The sequence below is a fragment of the Macaca nemestrina genome, chromosome 10 (assembly GCF_043159975.1).
Source record: "Macaca nemestrina isolate mMacNem1 chromosome 10, mMacNem.hap1, whole genome shotgun sequence".
Lineage (NCBI taxonomy): Eukaryota > Metazoa > Chordata > Mammalia > Primates > Cercopithecidae > Macaca > Macaca nemestrina.
In genome coordinates, this window is record NC_092134.1 from 45,885,903 (window position 1) to 45,906,667 (window position 20,765).

A 20,765-nucleotide genomic window follows, 5' to 3' on the forward strand; every position below is an offset into this window, starting at 1 on the left:
CATCAACTCATCAGCACCCATCAACTCGTCATTTACATCAGGTATAACTCCCAATGCAATCCCTCCCCCTTTCCCCCTCCCCCCTCCCCATGATAGGCCCCAGTGTGTGATGTTCCCCTTCCCGAGTCCAAGTGATCTCATTGTTCAGTTCCCACCTATGAGTGAGAACATGCGGTGTTTGGTTTTCTGTTCTTGTGATAGTTTGCTAAGAATGATGGTTTCCAGCTGCATCCATGTCCCTACAAAGGACACAAACTCATCCTTTTTGATGGCTGCATAGTATTCCATGGTGTATATGTGCCACATTTTCTTAATCCAGTCTGTCACTGATGGACATTTGGGTTGATTCCAAGTCTTTGCTATTGTGAATAGTGCCGCAATAAACATATGTGTGCATGTGTCTTTATAGCAGCATGATTTATAATCCTTTGGGTATATACCCAGTAATGGGATGGCTGGGTCATATGGTACATCTAGTTCTAGATCCTTGAGGAATCGCCATACTGTTTTCCATAATGGTTGAACTAGTTTACAATCCCACCAACAGTGTAAAAGTGTTCCTATTTCTCCACATCCTCTCCAGCACCTGTTGTTTCCTGACTTTTTAATGATCGCCATTCTAACTGGTGTGAGATGGTATCTCATTGTGGTTTTGATTTGCATTTCTCTGATGGCCAGTGATGATGAGCATTTTTCTCCTTAAGCTGATAAGCAACTTCAGCAAAGTCTCAGGATACAAAATTAATGTGCAAAAATCACAAGCATTCTTACACACCAGTAACAGACAAACAGAGAGCCAAATCATGAATGAACTTCCATTCACAATTGCTTCAAAGAGAATAAAATACCTAGGAATCCAACTTACAAGGGATGTAAAGGACCTCTTCAAGGAGAACTACAAACCACTGCTCAGTGAAATAAAAGAGGACACAAACAAATGGAAGAACATACCATGCTCATGGATAGGAAGAATCAATATCGTGAAAATGGCCATACTGCCCAAGGTTATTTATAGATTCAATGCCATCCCCATCAAGCTACCAATGAGTTTCCTCACAGAATTGGAAAAAACTGCTTTAAAGTTCATATGGAACCAAAAAAGAGCCCGCATCTCCAAGACAATCCTAAGTCAAAAGAACAAAGCTGGAGGCATCACGCTACCTGACTTCAAACTATACTACAAGGCTACAGTAACCAAAACAGCATGGTACTGGTACCAAAACAGAGATATAGACCAATGGAACAGAACAGAGTCCTCAGAAATAATACCACACATCTACAGCCATCTAATCTTTGACAAACCTGAGAGAAACAAGAAATGGGGAAAGGATTCCCTATTGAATAAATGGTGCTGGGAAAATTGGCTAGCCATAAGTAGAAAGCTGAAACTGGATCCTTTCCTTACTCCTTATACGAAAATTAATTCAAGATGGATTAGAGACTTAAATGTTAGACCTAATACCATAAAAACCCTAGAGGAAAACCTAGGTAGTACCATTCAGGACATAGGCATGGGCAAAGACTTCATGTCTAAAACACCAAAAGCAATGGCAGCAAAAGCCAAAATTGACAAATGGGATCTAATTAAACTAAAAGCTTCTGCACAGCAAAAGAAACTACCATCAGAGTGAACAGGCAATCTAGAGAATGGGAGAAAATTTTTGCAATCTACTCATCTGACAAAGGAAAATTATTTCTGGTTTTTTTTTTTTTTTTTTTTTGAGACAGAGTCTCGCTCTGTCGCCCAGGCTGGAGTGCAGTGGCCAAATCTCAGCTCACTGCAAGCTCCGCCTCCCGGGTTTACGCCATTCTCCTGCCTCAGCCTCCCGAGTAGCTGGGACTACAGGTGCCCGCCACCTCGCCCGGCTAGTTTTTTTTTGTATTTTTTAGTAGAGACGGGGTTTCACCATGTTAGCCAGGATGGTCTCGATCTCCTGACCTCGTGATCCGCCCGTCTCGGCCTCCCAAAGTGCTGGGATTACAGGCTTGAGCCACCGAGGAGCCAGTGCTTCTGCAGGCAACTAGACTTGTGGGTGTCCAGGCTAAATCTAGGAAGAATGCACTCAGTTTCCTGTAGAGATTTTGCTTCCATCCCCGGCAGCATCTCATGAGGTCAACGGGTACATCTAATGGTCCTGGTTCCTAAGTAATGAGGTTGACAAACTGGCTGAGAAGGTTTATACAGAAATGTGATGCAGTGGCACACAGATGTCTCTTGGATTTATATTAATAAAACACTAGGAAAAGGGAAGCCTTATAATAACCGATGTTTCTCTTATTATCAGCCAAGGAAGCTGGGGAACAGCGTTGGAATAATGGAACACATAGAAGAATTTGGATTTTAAATTATTTATGTAACCAAATAAAGTATACTTATTTTTTACATATCTTATTTGTACTTATTTATAATTGCAATTGTTTTTACATGTGCATCTCCTAGTGTTGTGATTCTCCTTGAAGATAACTACTTATTGCTTGATCTCATCTTTTTACAGTTTCAGGAAGTTTTGACATGTCCCAAGACATTACGCAGTTAATTTGTGTGATGTGTGTTTGTTGTCTATAAGCTGACCTCATATTAAGATTTTTATAGAAATTGCATTGTATTGAGCTAGGTGGATCATGAGGTCAAGAGATCAAGACCATGCCAGCCAACATGGTGAAACCCCATCTCTACTAAAAATACAAAATATTAGCTGGGTGTGGTGGCACACGCCTATAGTTCCAGCTACTCGGGAGGCTGAGGCAGGAGAATCTCTTGAACCTAGGAGGCAGAGGTTTCAGTGAGCTGAGATCACATCACTGCACTCCAGCCTGGTGACAGAGCAAGGCTCCATCAAGAAAAGAAAAGAAAAGAAAAGAAAAGAAAAGAAAAGAAAAGAAAAGAAAAGAAAAGAAAAGAAAAGAAAAGAAAAGAAAAGAAAAGAAAAGAAAAGAAAAGAAAGGAAGAGAAGAGAAGAGAAGGAAAAAAGAAAGAAAGAAAGAAAGAAAAAGAAAGAAAGAAAGAAAGAAAGAGAAAGAAAGAAAGAAAGAAAGAAAGAAAGAAAGAAAGAAAGAAAGAAAGAAAGAAAGAAAGAAAGAAAGAAGACATTTTATTCCATGTTTCACCTGAGTAATTACCCAGCTGTGCCTCAACAGGAGCAAGTACTAAATGTGAAATATTATTTTTATTCCCTGTTATTTCTACAGGTACCTCAGCTTGCTTTAAGGAATTATATATATCTATTGCACCACTTGATAGGCTACTATAAAGTTTTGGCTTTATTTTCAGTTTTCAAAGTTTCTGACAGAATTTTCTGTAGGAAACTAATAATACTTTTTAAACAGCTTCTGAAGTCCCTTGCATATGATTGCTATAATATTCTCTAAAAACTACTAAAATTTGGTATGACTTTCTTATTTCAATATTGAAATAACTGGGCTGTGTAGTAATAAGCTTTGTCGGGATTTTCTCCCTTACAGCTCACCAATTTTCTGAAATGCACAACTTCAACTGGTTAGGATATAATTTCTTGATTTATTCTCAAACAACAACAACAGGCAGAAGGATCTGTTATTTTTCTTTCCTTGGGAACATTTCTAAGCCTAATGAAATTTTTAAAAGGTCGAGTAAAGGTTTGCTGATTTCTTTGCTCTTTTCCCTTAATCTTCTTAATGCTTTGTATGCCATCTAAAATTGGTGCTTTATCAATTTCAAGTGCATTTTTGTCTTTTTAGAAAATCACCCCTATTTTTCTTTGTTGCTTAACTTGTCTGTCTTGTCTGAAAAACAAATCAAATATTTGAATCAATGGAGTACCCTATTAGTATAAATCTATTTAAGTTATGACTCAATTTTTTTCCTGAAAAAGATAAATTTGCTTTTGTTAATGCATTGGCACATACACAAATTACAGATAGGAGATTATAAATCTCAAAGTTATGCTTGTTCCCTTCTTCAGAAACAATATTAAAGTATTCTTAAAAAAACATTTCCCATAAGATTATAGATATTTGGGCAAATAAGTCATCTTCCCATCAAACAATTAGAGTTGTTTTCCTGTTAATATGGAAAACATTTCCTGGTAATATCAGACATGCAACTCTCTGAAAATAACTTGTATGTATTTGAAAGCATCATAAACTTTCTTAGGACATGATAATTTATAAAATTATTGCCACAAAGTAATAACTCAAGTTTGTGGTTACCAAGAACAATATTTAACATCATAAATAACAGAAAACATTCTTGTCCCTTTTTTTGTCTATGAGGTAAAGTATGTTTTACTAGTGCATATCTTTATTAATATGACAGCTTATCCAAGACAAAAATAGTCTTGGTTTTCATCTGTTATTTACTTGATGCTTTTCTCAAGTTCATACTGTAAAGGTACTTATAACTGAAAATGAGGAGAAATACCTAACACATATCAAATACTTGCCTTATGTCAGGTATCTTTCATAAATTATCATAACCCTTTCTCCAAAACAATTCTCAAGGAAGATGTTTTTTCTATATTGTATTATTCTTTGACAGAAAGCAAATTAATAACCAGTGGATGTTAAGTAAATTTATCAAAAGAGAGACTGCAGAGCCAATATTTATGTTCAGGTCAGGACTTTCTGACTCACAAGAGCACAGCATAAGCTGAGAGAAAGGACATTTCTTCTACTATCTTTCATTCATGGTGGATGAGGAAATGCACCTTTAAAACATTATGACATTGTCAAACAAGAAATGTATATGGGTTCCTTAGACTGCTCCATTTAGGAATGCCTTTGGTTGCAAATAAGAAAATCCCACGCATGCGTCACCAAATGACATAAATGGGATTTATTTGTAATATATAAGAAAAAGTTTAGGGATTGATTAGGGTAGATGTTCAGTTATCATTGGGACCAGGATTATTGTCATATTTTTGCTTAGATTTTTTTTCTCAGATACTGTTCTTATTGCTTTTTGTCCTCATTTTTGTAGCCTCATGGTAATAATATGGCTACTGTACCCTCAGGCATCATATCCATGTGCCTGTTACAGGCCGGTGGAAGAAGAAAATAAAGGGATGCCACCGGTGGACTTCTTATATTTCATTGACTTAAAAAGTGTCACATGCCCCTCTCCAGCTGCAATGGAAGCTAGAATATGAACATTTAATATTTGTATTAGAGAAGGGATAATGTGATTGGAAAGAGAATTTTGAACATCCCATCTATAATGTATACTATATACACGTTATCCTACATACCTTTTGTTTTTTCTCGGAGCTAACTCAAACGTACATTTTCATTCGCCTCTTTATTCAGTTATTTAAGATATATTAATTCAATATCTATTGCTGGGTGCTTTAAATACATCTGTGATTAAAAAGACAGCATCTAACTTGAATAAGCAAAATCAATTACAGATGAATTTCAAGTCTATTTATAAAAGTAAATGGAAAAAACTTTTTGAAGTAAAGATAAAATAATCTTTTAATCTTGGAGTAGGCAAAGATTTCTTAAAGGAGTCACAAAAATACTGGCTATATAAGAATAGATTAATATATTTAACTATATTAAGAGAAGTTTTCTGGTCATCAAAAACATAATTCCTAGAGTGCAAAGAGATCCTATAGCACGGAAAAATAGTACACATTTCAATATATATCAAAAAATATATGTATTTTTTAAAATCTTATGCAATCAAAACATACACAAATCAACTGAAAACAGGCAAAATGTGAATAAATATTTGATAAAAAGAATATATAAATATCTATAAATGTACAAAAAGGTGTTTAAGTATGTTAATCATCAAGGAATTCAAATTAAAGCAATAATCATATTCTACTACATATCCATCAGAATAGCTACAGTGAAAAAGACTGAAAATCTCAAATGTTTGTAAAGAAATCTCATTTGGAGAAAGTGAAACTGTTTGGTGAGAATTCAAATTAGTACAACCACTTTTAAAACTTGTTTGGGACAATATTGCCTATGACTAAATATATGCACCCTATAGACTAGTATTTCTAACCCTAGGTATATTTCCAAAATAAATCCAGACATATGCCCATGAATAGACATGTAATAAAGTTTATAGCAATGTTATTGATAACAACCAACCCTGGAAATAACCCAAAGGTCTATCATTGGTAGAATGGATGCATAAATTATTTTTTATTTATACAGTGGAATATTATTCTGTAATGAAAACAAACAAGTTAACAATTACATGCAGCAGTGTGGATGAATCTTATAAATACATGTTAAAAGGTGAAACAACTTTAGAGCATGATATGGTTTGGCTGTGGCCTCACCCAAATCTCATCTTGAATTGTAACTACCATAATTCCTACATGTTGTGGGAGGGTCCTGGTGAGAGATAACTGAGTCATGGGGCTGGTTTCCCCCACATTATTCTCATGGTAGTGAATAAATCTCATGAGATCTGATGGTTTTATAAGAGATTTCCGCTTTTGCTTGGTTATCATTCTGTCTTGCCTGCCACCATGTAAGATATGCTTTTGGCTTCCACCGTGATCCATGAGGCCTCCCCAGCCACGTGGAACTGTGAGTCAGTTAAACATATTTTTCTTTATAAATTACCCAGTCTTGGGTATGTCTTTATCAGCAGCATGAAAATGGACTAATACAGAGCATTTTATTTATATAAAGCACAAAAAGAGACAAAATAACCTATGCAGTTAAACTCAGAGTGGTAGTGAGGCCTTGGAAGAACAAAAAGAAACAGGAATGGAGAATAAAGAGAACTTTCTCAGTGCTAGTAATAAACTAAAATAAAAATATTGGTGATTGTTACACAGCTCTTCTATATGAGAGAATGCATCATGCCCCACATTTATAGTATATTTACTCTTCTTTCTGAACATTATCCTTCGATTTTTAAAAGTTTAAAATAAAAAAAGAAAGAAAAGACAAATCAAACAGCTCTGACATGGAACTCATCAAGGTTGACTAACAGGAGAGATATTAAACAGTAATCACAAGCATAACTCTGTTAATATGAGTTTTGCCAAGCAGATTAAAGGATAATTGCAGGTCTTTCAAAGAGAGTTAAGCAAGCCACTGTAATGAATTAGAAAGACATTATAATGAACCTGAGGATTGGAGAGTCTGTGAAGATTTCTCTGAGGAAGTAAGACCAAAGATATAATTTAAAGCATCCCATAAACTAAGAAGATGGCAGTGCAAATAGGAAGAAGTGAACTAGTGTGCTGTTTTCGGAATTACAATACTGCTATTTTCTCACTTCTATGTAACATACTATCTACCAAGTTTCTCATCTCCCAACAATTATGCCTACAATCTCCTCTAAGTCCTTTGTATATGGGCTTCCTAAGTCCTTTGTAAATAGGCTTCTGAAACTGATAAGTAGTGATGGATTTAATGTGGAAGATGAGAAGTAGAGATATATGTTAGAGATCACATGTTCTGTGGTGAACCTAGATGTGCCAGCTCAAAGTAGAAATACTACAAGAAGAAGTTGTTAGGAGGCCAGATGGAGAGTTGAAATTTGGCCTTGGTAAAGTACTCATCCAGGAGGCAAAACTATTTTGACTGAACAGATTGATTTCTCAAAAACTGACAAGAGATTAGCTGAATTCAATTACTTGCCAATAACACTGAAATAACTGCTTGATAACTATGTACTGATTGAAAGAGATTATAAATATGACATATCAAGATGCTATGCTCCATATATCAGTCAGGGATCAACCAGAGAAACAGAACCAGTAGGAGATACATACTGTAAGGAATTAGCTAACATGATTTTGGGAGGTGACAATACAAGTTTGAAAGCCCTAAGGCTGGTCTTTAGGAAGGGCAGACTGGAATGCTGGGACATGAGCAGAAGGTAAAACTGGGGATGATGGGGCATGGGCTACTCGCAGGCAGTTTCTTCCTCCTCAGGGAACCCTCAGTTTTGTTCTTAAAGTCTTTCAACTGATTGAATCAGGCCCACACAGATTAACTAAAATAATCCACTGAAGATCAACTGTTTGTAGACTTGAATCTCATATACAAAATGCCTTCACACTAACACCTAGGCTAGTATTTGGTTGAATAACTGGGGGCTACAGCATAGCCAAGTTGATACATTAAACTTCCTTTTATACTGCAATATATATGATTATTTAATTTTGTTAAGTTTTAATTTTTCTTTGCTCACATCAGGCAGAGATATTAATATGATCAAACACATTAGTGGTCCATTTGCATTAACTCTTTCTATATATTTATTTTAACATGTATGTACTTGAAAATACCTGCTTTTAAACTTTCTCTTTACTTATTTTAATGGACTTTTTTCCCCAGTACTTTTGCCTACAAGAGTGACAGCATTTTCTGAATGTTCTAGTATAATTTGAAAAAACAAGCCTCTACCTCTTTGATATGCTAATATTAGCCTCTCTGGGTATCAGGAATTTCAATGTTCTATAAAAATAACTGTTTGAAAAAATGCATATTTATATATATGAATGTACAAAGCTATTTTATTTCTCACTTTTACATTTGGTGCATGAGTTTTTCAATATTATCACAAGGTAAACCATTATCTTTCCACTACCCCTCTAGTCTACTTTGTTGTGAAAAGACAAAACAACCACATTTCTTTCTATTAATATATTTGTCGAATGAACCACAGTAGATTTATTTTACATTATTTTTTATAACATTAAGATTTTAAATATTCTTTTAAATTTTCATTCCTAATTTTCTGTAAAAATATAACCCTGCAGTATAATTTTAATAATAATCTGAATGAGAAAAGAATGAAGCACTTTAGGAGTTCAGAGAAGGAAGTGAATGGCTCTTACTAGAAGATACAGGAAATATTTTATTGACTAGGATATAAATTTGTCTTGGTCTTGCAGTACATGACCTGACAGGTTGAGAAGGATGTAGTTCATTTTGGAAGAGAGGAATAGATTGTGGACAAAAGCCCAGAGGAATAAAAGGGCTTGAAATATTCAAGTGAATGGTAGAAGTTTAGTGTAAATGGAGAATTGAGTGCATGAAGTAGAATCAAGAAAGAAATCAAGTTGCAGAAGTTGGCTGGGTTAGGAATTGGATTTGCGTGTTTCAAACTAAGAGTGAGTAGTCAATAGAAAATCATCAAGCCTATTTAGGCTTTTAAACCTTACTGATATTTATCTATCCCCAGTGTCCCCAAACCTACACAGTACATGATACCTAGCTGGCATTCAATAAATACCTTTGGTGATTGAACACATTCTGTGTGGTGTATGAAAAACAGATCTGTTTTTAAACAAAAGAGCTCTTTTGGTTGTAGTAGAGAGAGATTTGTATGGCGATAGTGAGAAATGGGTGGCAGAGGCTAAATAGGAGTTCAGAAGAGAAGAGATTGGGTTTGAGAACATTTTTTCTAACTATACGCATCTTAAAAGATAGATTTTATATTAGTATGAAAAGTTCAAAAATATTTTTATGAAAAAGAGCCAGTTGTGCATTGTAGCATTGAATCACATTGAAACCTGTCTGTGAGCAATAATGTTTACAAACATCTAAAACTATATCAGTTGGGGAATAGTATTATGGCATTTCAAAGAGTTTTTTATATTCTTTTTTGTTAAGAGAGATTCTGAAAAATGTTTTCAAACATCGGATCAATGTTGTGAATTTCCCAACATATTTTTCAGTGACAGCAAAGATATTCAAGAGATAACTAGAAATTGGATCTGAAATACTACTCTAGCTCTGGGATTGCATTCTGTTTTCTGCTGATGACCAATTGGTTTTTATCCAAAGGTAATGCTTTCTTACAGGCTGGAGTATCCCACTGTGTCTCTGAAAACTTTTTATCCTCTTTGCATAAATTGATCCCAAAGATTAAAGAATTAGTAGTTGTGATTTAAAGTTGTATTTACTGACACCCATTCTTATTGAGTATAAAAACAGATTGATGACCAATTTGCTTTAATCCTCTTGCAGAATGGGTGGGGTTATTTTAGAATATTCATTGGTTAGCTTTTTCCCCAGTGTCTGCTGACTTTAACACCCTGGACAAACTAATTTGTTTTTAAATTGTGTGATTTTAGATAGATACTGCATACCAGAAAACAGAAAAGAAAAATCCCTCTGAGCTTACATTTTGCTTAAAATTATAATGGAGTTGAAATAAAGCCAACCCTAGCAACGATTCCATACAAACAAGTAACACATATGAAAAAATACATTTTAAAAATGTTAACAAGCATGAATTTTTAAATACATTTATCTAATCATTAATTTATTTAAGAAGAAACTTTGATAGGAAAAACATACATACTTTCAGAACGACCTAAGTGAAGTACAGATGAAGAAATGTATCAGACATGTGGAAGCAGAGAGAGAATGTTTTGTTTGATAGATTCTTCAATATCAGATAGGTTTCAATAACTGCCTCACTTCAATCATAGACCAGGACTTTTTGGGAGTGTATCCAGTCTTTCCTTTTCTTTTTGGATCCTTCCCTGATAAAGACTTTTGGCGTAGTGTAAATCTCAATTATGTCTTCATTCCCACATAGCAGGAATAGTATATTCTAGTAAATTAGTTTGACTGAGGCATTTGTCTTCATCACTTTTACTGTTAAAAATTCAATCTAAACTTCAAGTTTGACCTTTTGCAACTAATTCTATTCCTCTCTCAGCATGCTCATGAGCCCCTAAGATGTGTACCTACTGTCTACCTAATGTGATTTCACAGATACATCTTTAAATGATTAATTAGGCCTTAGGTTCTGTCTTCATTCATTAGATATTAAATAAGTTCATGCTCAATTAGGTGATCAAACTTACTCATAAATCAATAAGTGCAGGATCAACTGAATATGAGTACCTCTCATTTAATGTCAAGATGTTCATGGTAGGGCAAAAGTGCATTAAGGCCCTGTATATTTGGCACAGGTAGACACAGGTAGATTCCTTGCCATAGAAAGCGTGGATTATTTGTTCTTCCAGAATTATTTAATGCATACTGAAGACACTAAGCACTGTGGTTCTTATAGGAACTGGAAAGAGAGAACAAGTAAATCTTCCATTTTTCCTGAATTTTCAGAATTGTATTAGATTTATTTTAAATTTATCAGTGTACCAATTTACCAAATCAAGCCCAAGAAAGTGGTTGGGCACAATAAAAAGAGCTATGTACTTTGTAAAGTGGAAAGGTGCCTTTGTATAGCAACTTTAGTACCAAATGAGAGTGAAGATGGATCGTTAGGTGTGGAGCAGTGGATGATGGAGACATTTCAGGTAATGATTGAACCATACTATAGTACTCACTTCATTTTTCATAAATAGAAAATACTTGCATTAACTGGCTAAAATTTTTGATGATTGCTGCTATGCAGATCAAGTGCATAATACATGATCGTATTTGCACCAAATCTTAACCAAAGAATGTACGAACCTCACCAGTTGCCCATTTTTTTAAGTCAAGGCATCATGTGAACACTAGTGAGAATGACACCATTTACTCTGTTAAAAGAACAATTGCAGAAATATTGCTTTTTCTATAATTTGCTTCCATGCAAAAGGGTTGCAAATGGGGAAATTAACAAACTCTTCACTTATCAGTTACTTTTAATTTATGTCTCTATTTCTGCTTTGCTATGATAATTCTTTCCAGTCTTGTCATTAGCAATCCTCTAGGTGTCCTCCAGTCCCTAACTTTTCACCTTCTTCAACTTCTATCTTCCAAACACAAGTTACAGTTTAACCTGATGACGGCTTAAACAGAAGTGAACCTCTTTGATAAAAATTTAAAAATAATCTTAGTTTGTAGACTCTTTGAGGTTTACTTTTACTTACTTTTGTACTTCAAAATTTTAGCACAGTGTCTAAACATAATAGTTGCACAATGAATATTGGTTTAATAAACAATTCGATTTTTCAGATCTTCATTGTTGTTAGTATAAACATTGAATATTATAATTAAATTTTACATTATAGTAGGAGTGTTTCAGTGCTTTGAGATGATTATAAACAACTCCTGGCTGAGCCTGCTCACTCTTTGCCAGGCACTATACATGTATGAATGGAATAATTGCACACCTATGAGAAATTTATTTAATTTATCTACAGTTGAAGAAATTAAGGAATAGACTGGTTAAGTGACTTGCCTAAGATCACAAAGCCATTCATAGGGCTAAAATACAAATCCAACAATCTAATTTCAGAGTACACTTTCTTAACAACTCTGTTATAAAATAAAAACTGACCATCTAGTTTAGCCAAGATTAGTATTACCCAGATATTTGGATTTAGTGATAGGATGGACAACTCTAATTTTGTCAAAAATGTTAGGAACAAAGTTACTATTACCCACACTGTGTGCAATGAAATATATTTTAGTACAAAAATAGAAATTACAATACTTAGCATAATAAAGGGCAATTATTTAGGTTGACAAAAACATGAACTAATTAGTGTACTGTTCTCAGTTTTTCATTTCACTGCTCCCTGATAAAGATGGCAATGGCTAATACACTGGCATTGGGGAACCTTTTCTGTATGTATACTGTGAACTTTTGCCATGAACCTTTCTGTTTCCATTTGTCTCCTTATACCTAGAACAGATTTGAATGTGCCCTGGGAGTCTATAGGTTGCAAAAGGGCATCATTTGCTTCTTGTGGAGATGAGAGCATGGTCATTTCCCCAGCTGTCCTGCATTTCAGGGTATCTGGGCAGGAAGCCAGGAGCTTTAGAAAATTAGACTAGGATAAAATCCTCTTGAGTTCATATGCAAGAAGGTATCTTTTAGTGCCCTCAGGGATCAAAGGTGAGGATAAAGCTAATTCTTTATAACTGGGTGACACAAATTTATAGTAGCATGAATAGCTATGCTTGAGACTGTGTTAAGACATGACTATTTCTTCAAAGGACAGGTTCAATTTTATCTTTCTCTTTAGCTGCAGATTCAGCACTGAATCAGTTTCAGTACTTAATTATTTCTGATAGCAGATGAAAACACAATTTCCTCATATTTCCTCAAATGTTAAAATGTTTACAAAGTGGAGCATGGAAGATAGCACCCATAAGTAGTATATCTGTGTTCTCTCAAAGCCAAGAAAGGAAGTAAGACTATTTCCTATTTGCTTAGAAATGGATATAATTATGTTCTATATAGTTCATCAGTTAAACTTTATTACACTTAAATAATTTCATGTTGCTAATGCAGAGATAACTTACTCTGATTCCTGAATTCACTTCTCTGATTCCCCAGCAATTATATTAGCATACTTGAATTACCACCCATTTCCTGACTTCTGAGAAGTGAGGAATACAATGTTTCTCCTGCCAAAGATGAACCCCTTCCTCTGTGATCCTTTGGATGCCACTCCAGCTGACTTTCTCAGGAACTTCTCCTCTGCAGGTAATCTCTTCCACCTTTATCGTTATCTACCTCTTCCTCTCCCTGGAATTTTCACTTAAGCCTAATACTGTTTTATAGACACTCTGTCTTAGTCCATTTGGACTGCTACAACAAAATAGCACAAAGTAGGTAGCTTATAAATAACAATTATTTTTTACAGTTCTGGAGAATGAGAAGTTTAAGATCAAGGCAGACTCAGTCTGGTGAGGGCCTGCTTTCTGGCTCATAGACAGTGGCTTCTTGCTTCATCTTCACATGGTGGAAGGGACAGGGGTTCTCTCTAGGGCCTCTGCCCTAGTGCACTAATCACATTAATATCCTGCCCTTAGAAGCTAGTCATTTCCACAAATCCCCACCTCTTAATACCATCACCTTGGGGTTTAGAATTTCTACATATACATTTTGGAGGAACATAAACATGCAGACAATAACAATCTCCTATTTCAAAACCAAACAAAGCAAACACCTAAAAAAGTCCGATTTTAGTTCTTCTGTTTTGCTTTCTCTTCATTTTCAACCAACATTTGTTGACAAATTTCACACAGATATTTATATGCAAGATAAAGGATAGGATGATGTCAGTGAAGTAAAGGAAACACAGAGAGTAGCAACAAGTTTGTTACTGAATGTACTTTTATGCCAGAATAGCTCGTGGACATATGTATCCAGTTATCTATTTTGTATTAGTTATCTATTGCTTCATATTACATTATCAAAAACTTGGCTTAAAAAATTACACCTTTGTCTCACAATTTGTATTGGTCAGGAATCTGAGCACAAGTTAGCTGTGTCCTCTGCTTTAGGTTTTCTCACAGACTACAATCAAGGTGTCCTCTGTCTTGTCATCTCCAGAGCTCATGGGGAAAGGACCCACTTCCAAGCTCATGTGGTTTTTGGCCCCATTTAGTTCTTTGGGTTTTTGGACTGATGCCTTCAGTTATTTGCCACACAATTCTCTCTAACATGCAGTTAGTGCCACCAAAGCGTGTTACCTGAAAAAGCAATACACAGAGTCTACTGACAACATGAAGGCCACAATTTTTAGTAACCTAATGACAGAAGTAATAGTCCATCACCTTTGCCATATTAGAAGCAAGTCACTTCCCATTTTCAAGGGGAAGGAAAGGATTACAGATAGATGTGACTCTTAGGAAGTGGGATCATCGGGGGCTGTCTTAGACATCTATCTGCACTCAGTTCCTCAAGTACTGACTATGTAAATGACAAACATAATTATCCAGAAATAATACATGTAATGTAATTATCATAATTATCATCTAAATGTATTATTGAAGGTGTATAAACAAAAGTAAACAAAATGCAAAACATTTATGAATCACAATGTACAATATGATTCAGATTTTGTTGAAACAGTAGATAGAAAACATCAGAACTGTATAATAGGTTGGTTCTATAATTTCAAATTATAAAGAAAAACATGTATAGTTTCCCTTAACTTTTTTCAATATGCAAAATGTGGAAAGAGTAATGAACCAGGTAATGAACCAAGGTAATGAACCAGAAATGAAATCGTATTGTACCGAGGAACATTATAAGTGTTTTATGTATGTTATCTTATGAGTAAGCGATTGCTATTGAAAACCCCACTTTAAAGATGAAAAAACTATGACCCAAAATATCGTAGCTAATAATTTATGGAGTTATTTAGAATTTGAACTTATGTTTTCTGACTTCAGAATCCATGTTTTTATTTATTTATTTATTTATTTATTTATTTATTTATTTTATTTTATTTTATTTGAGATGGAGTCTCACTCTGTTGCCAGTCTGGAGTGGAGTGGCGCCATCTCATCTCACTGCAACCTCTGCCTCCCGGGTTCAAGCAAGAATCCATGTTTTTAAATACCAGGCAAATTGCCCAGTAGTAACCTGCAAGGTGTTCCAGTATGTCCTTCTGGGATAACTAGAAGTAGAAGGCCAGGAGCTATTAATAAGTCAGAAGTAGTATACTAAAGACTGACATAGGACTATGTTTTTTCAAATGACGATATCCAAACTAAGATCCTTTTGAGAGTGAAAAGAATTGCTATTAATACTTATACAGGAGTAATAGACATAAACAAGTCACTATCATAAATAAACTAAGACATTTGGTTACGTTATTTTTCTGGAATGTCCAGGATTGGCCTGTTGAGGTTTTTTAAGGGAGTTTTCAGAAAATACACAACTGACAACTTCTTATCTTTGACTCTCTGTGAATGTGAACATGTATTTATTGGCCAAATATGATTTCAGCACACTTTTACTGCATAACAGTCTCTTCTCACACACCAGCAAAAGCTTCCATCTCCTTACAAGAGTAAAAGCAGTTGAGGAACGGGTGTTACCAAGATGAAATTATCAATATCAAACAGTGTGAACAAGACTAACACTTTAATAAAACGTACCACTTGGTTAACTAATACACCCCATTCCTAGTTCTTCCAGTTTGCATAACTATTATATCAGGCACATTGTGATTACATTTCTTTATGTCAGTGGTGTTCAAAAGGGTATGACTTTTCTTTCTGGGGAATTTTGATGATGTCTGGAAATATTTTTGGTTGTCATGATAAGGAGAGCTATTGGCATCTAGTGGATAGAGGCCAGGAATGCTGCTAAACATCCTGTAACATGCAAGATCCCCTCTCCCTCCATCTCAACAACAAAAAACTGTGTAGACCAAATTGCTAATAGTGCCAAGGTTGAGAAACATCACTTCATATTAAAAAAGAAATGAAGAACTCTTGGTTCCATGATTTCTTTTTTCTCTTTACTACGAAAAGAACTGACTACTTACTTACACACTTCAATAAAATAAATCTGTATGAGTGGTGATAATGAGCATTAGGACAGTAGGTTATCGGATCAATTTTAATATAGAACAAAAGAATCCCTCTCTTTAACTCTCCTAATCCAGGCTGATTCTTCGTTAAGAATCTCACAAGCATATCTTTAACAAACCCATAAAATATGCCTTTGCTCCTTGACCTTGATGTCAGAAAAAAATACATTAAACCATTTTCCTCTTCAAAAATTTACATTATTATTAATTAACAAAACCAGCTATATAATTCTGAAATAGCAGCATTAAAGAGAGAAAGAAGGATAGTCTACTTAGGCAAACTCAACTACACTTAAAAAATAAATTATTACAAATTGTTGAATATCATAATGTTTAGAAATTGCATGCTCTATCTTAATAAATTGAGTGCATTTGAAGCAACTACAAAATAATTGTCAGAACATGTATTTTAAGAAGGAAGGCATACCTTAATCATTAGGTCATTATAGTAGCTTATTCTTATCAAAGTGCTAATGAATTGTATTTTTGATATTTCAACTATGGAAGTTATAGAGAGAATGCAAATTACTTTTGTGCTGTATTTTAGTTTACATTTATAGAGAGTCCATTATAAAAAACAATGTAGACATATGACATTATTGCTTTATATGCATTTTGCATATATTCACAAATCAATTTAGAAAGAAAAAAACTTGAATTAAATAAACAATTTAATTTTGTAATAGTTCAAAACCTTTTAAAATAAAATGACCTTCTTTTTTTAAAATCAGAAAATATAACAAGTCATAAGGAAACAAATTAAGATTACATAATATATTAACAGGCAGAGGACATTATTGAAATTTCATTCTTCCAGATTTATGCAACACTCATATGTAAATGGAACCATTCTGTTTTCCGTTTTATAACATATCTTTATTCTGTTATTTTGAGAACAATTGCTGGTTAAATACCACCATTGTATTACCAAATTTGGTCAAAAGGCTAATTGATGCTTCTTACAATAGATCTAAGTATAATTAGCGATCTGATAACCAGGTTATTTCTATTTATTTTATTTAGCCTTTCTGCTTTAATTTTAATAAGAATCATTTCCTATTCACAAGACAGACATCTAAAAAAACCCTTCCTAAAATACTTCAAGTGTAGTCTAGAATCCAGTATCCTTCATAAATACATCTTCTAAGTGATAAAAAATATTTTGGCTAGTCTATACTCAATTTCTCTACATCATTTTCTATGAAATACACATATGAACAAATGAACATGACTACATCTATTGATCACAAGATTAAATTAATAATTATAAATGATTCAGAATGCAAATAAACTTATTTTATATGGCCTTAAAGAATCTATCATAAATTTGGATATATACGTCTAAATGTTGTCAAAAACCATGATGAATCTGAGACTTTATGCTATTTGCAAGCTAAAAAACAAAGTCAGATGAAGTTTTACAAAGTTTTGCTGCAAACATCAGATTCCAGATGCAGAGCAAAAGAATAGTTTATTACTCACTGCAATAGTACTACCTGATGTATGATTGTTTTCTTGTGATGGTCCTGTAGCCCCAATTCCCACAGGATGGTGAAACAAAGACAAAGTGATGCCGACAACTGCAGTGAGTTGCATAACCAGGGAGGAACCACAAACTCAGAACCCCCCCACCCGTTTCTGTGGTCTACAAGCAAGCCCCCCTGTTGCTTTAGAGGGAGACACTCTATTGGACAGTAAGCAAAACTGCCCTTTGCTCCGGAGTGAGCCATTATTTCTGTCTTCCAAGTCTGCTAGTTATACAAACGTCTTCAAAAAATTAATCTAGAACAGAGGACTGTCCGCGTTGCTGCTTGCCAGACATGCAGGGATGTTCAACACCCCCAGAGAAGTGTCTCCCAACATGTGGGTAGCTTAATGATGAACAGATCATTTATTTGGACAACAATCTCAGGTAGATAATTTAGGTCTGGACTATCTAGTTTTATAGGGCTATGTAGTTCAACATAGTACTAATGTGTTCTAAAACAAACATATAAGTCAATAAAGAATATTGTAAATTCCCTCTTTGACATACTCTTTTATAACCATTATATGTGAAAATATCTTATGTCATTCATATTTAATATTTCCATAGGGAGGTAGAATGGAAAATAAAGCCTTCCCTTAAAAAGTGCATTATAGGCCGGGCGCGGTGGCTCAAGCCTGTAATCCTAGCACTTTGGGAGGCTGAGACAGGCGGATCACGAGGTCAGGAGATTGAGACCATCCTGGCTAACACGGTGAAACCCCGTCTCTACTAAAAATACAAAAAATTAGCCGGGTGAGGTGGCGGGCGCCTGTAGTCCTAGCTACACGGGAGGCTGAGGCAGGAGAATGGCGTAAACCCGGGAGGCAGAGCTTTCAGTGAGCTGAGATCCGGCCACTGCACTCCAGCCTGGGCGACAGAGCAAGACTCCGTCTCAAAAAAAAAAAAAAAAAAAAAAAGGTGCATTATAGAAGCCAGGACTGGTGGCTCATGCCTGAAATCCGAGCACTTTGGGAGGCCGAGGCTGGTGGATTCCTTCAGCCCTGAGTTTGATACCAGCCTGGGCAGCATAGCAAAACCCTGTCTCTACAAAAATTAGCCACTCATAGTGGTCTGTGTAGGTAGCCTCAGCCATTTGGGAGACTTAGTGGGAAGATTACCTGACCTTGGGAGGTCAAGGCTGCAGTGACCCATGGTTGCACTACTGCACTCCAGCCTGGGCAGCACAGCAAGACCCTATCTAAAAATAGCATGACAACTTTCTGAAATAGGTAATAAACTATTCAAATATTACCACAATTATAAAGTCACTTCCCCACCCACCTCTGTTCCTTTCCCTTCCATTCACTATCTAGTATTAACCATATTTTCAGTTTCTTAATCTTTTAGTTTTCTTTATCCAGATATAAACAAATGTGAATAAATTTTTATTTTACCAGTTTCTTTTTCTTTTCTTTTTTTTTTTTTTTTTTTTTTTTTTTTTGAGATGGAGTTTCACTCTTGTTGCCCAGGCTGGAGTGCAATGGCACAATCTCAGCTCACTGCAACCCGCCCCCCCTCACATATTCAAGCGATTCTCCTGCCTCAGCCTCCCAAGTAGCTGGGATTACAGGCTCCCAATACCATGCCCGACTAATTTTTGTATTTTTAGTAGAGATGGGTTTTCATCATATTGGCCAGGCTGGTTTTGAACTCCTGACCTCAGGTGATCCACCCACCTCAGCCTCCCAAAGTGCTGGAATTACAGGCGTGAGTCACCACAGCCAGCTTATTTTACCAGTTTCTTAAACAAAAGATAGCATTCTATTTCACAATACTCCTTATAGTCTTACTTTTCACATATTCAATCATTTCTCCCATGTCTATAGAAAGCTTCTTCATCTTTTTTATTGATACAGTTTAATTAATATACTTTAGTTTCAATTACAAAAGTCTTTATCATTGAATAAATTACTGATTTCTAATCTCTTGCTACTACAACAATGAAAAGATTTATTATATACATGTCACTCTGCACCTGTGCATGAGTAACTTCAGGATAAATTACAGAAATAACATTGCTGGGTCAAAAGGAAAATGTCTTTGTAAGTTTTGATAAACATTGCCAAATTACTCCTCTTTAGGAGCTATATCATTTTGTACTGTCACCAGCAGTGTATAATATTGCTTGTTTTCATAGAGCTTTACTTAGTAATTCTCAAACTGGGGATTCATCTGGAAATGATAATACATATCATATGGATTGGCCCACACTACACACCATATATTAGTGTAAATTTCAAGTGGATTAATTACTCAAATGCCAAAAAAATAAATAAAGCCATAAATATTGGAAGAAAACATAAATGGATTGTTTGTATACCTGGATAGATAAAAGTGTTTCAAACAGAAACACTCATACACATATACACACAGACATCTTCTGCATGTCAATTATAATAAAATATAATAATAATAAAGATGGAGAACACTGAAAGGAGATTCAATCGGGGAACAATAGCTGATTTACTATTGATATAGTAAGCCAGTAATGAAAACACATGATACTGTTTCATAAATAGACAAACTGACCAAAAAAAAAAAAGAAAGGAAACAAAAACGAAAGATCATATACAGACTCAAATACCTATGAGAATTTAATAAGTCTCATAGAGCAATTAAAGATAGACTGTTCTACCTTATTGCACCTTTAATTTTTTCTCGTTTCTCTAAAGGATTCATATTTTAATTTCTATTTCTTTTCTAAGTTTTTTCAGTTCTCTTTTCACTTTTATGGATTGTCTGACCATGTCTTTCATGAATGAATTTCTGCCCTGACATTTTCCTTCATTGTCTAATGAGTTCATCATTATAATAAATGTTTTAATTCATGGCAGACTGTTTGCAATGTGTATCTGTTCGATGGTAGTGTCTACTTAATGAATATTTTTGTAGGACACTTTTGTCGCTCTCTGTCATTTTTCTAATCCTTATTTGAATATTTTCCTGCTTCCTTTTTGGTCACCCATATTTGGGTGAATGTTAATTTTATGGACCAGTTTTTTAAAGAGATTTCTGCCTGGGATGGAAGGGGG

General features: G+C 34.9%; 1 long non-coding RNA gene across 5 annotated transcripts in view; it reads left to right on the forward strand.

Moving 5' to 3' along the window:
- The window catches only part of LOC105483778 (uncharacterized), a 203,235-nt gene that overhangs the window by 42,536 nt on the left and 139,934 nt on the right, over positions 1-20,765 (forward strand). For 3 of the 5 annotated variants that reach the window (XR_011608532.1, XR_011608533.1, XR_988579.2), the window contains exons 5-6: positions 9,645-9,753; positions 13,211-13,360. This is a non-coding gene — a long non-coding RNA (uncharacterized lncRNA). Of the gene's footprint in view, positions 1-9,644; positions 9,754-13,210; positions 13,361-15,124; positions 16,052-17,737; positions 18,102-20,765 lie in introns of those variants that run through there. The other 2 variants (XR_011608534.1, XR_988580.2) reach the window with 2 other exon arrangements.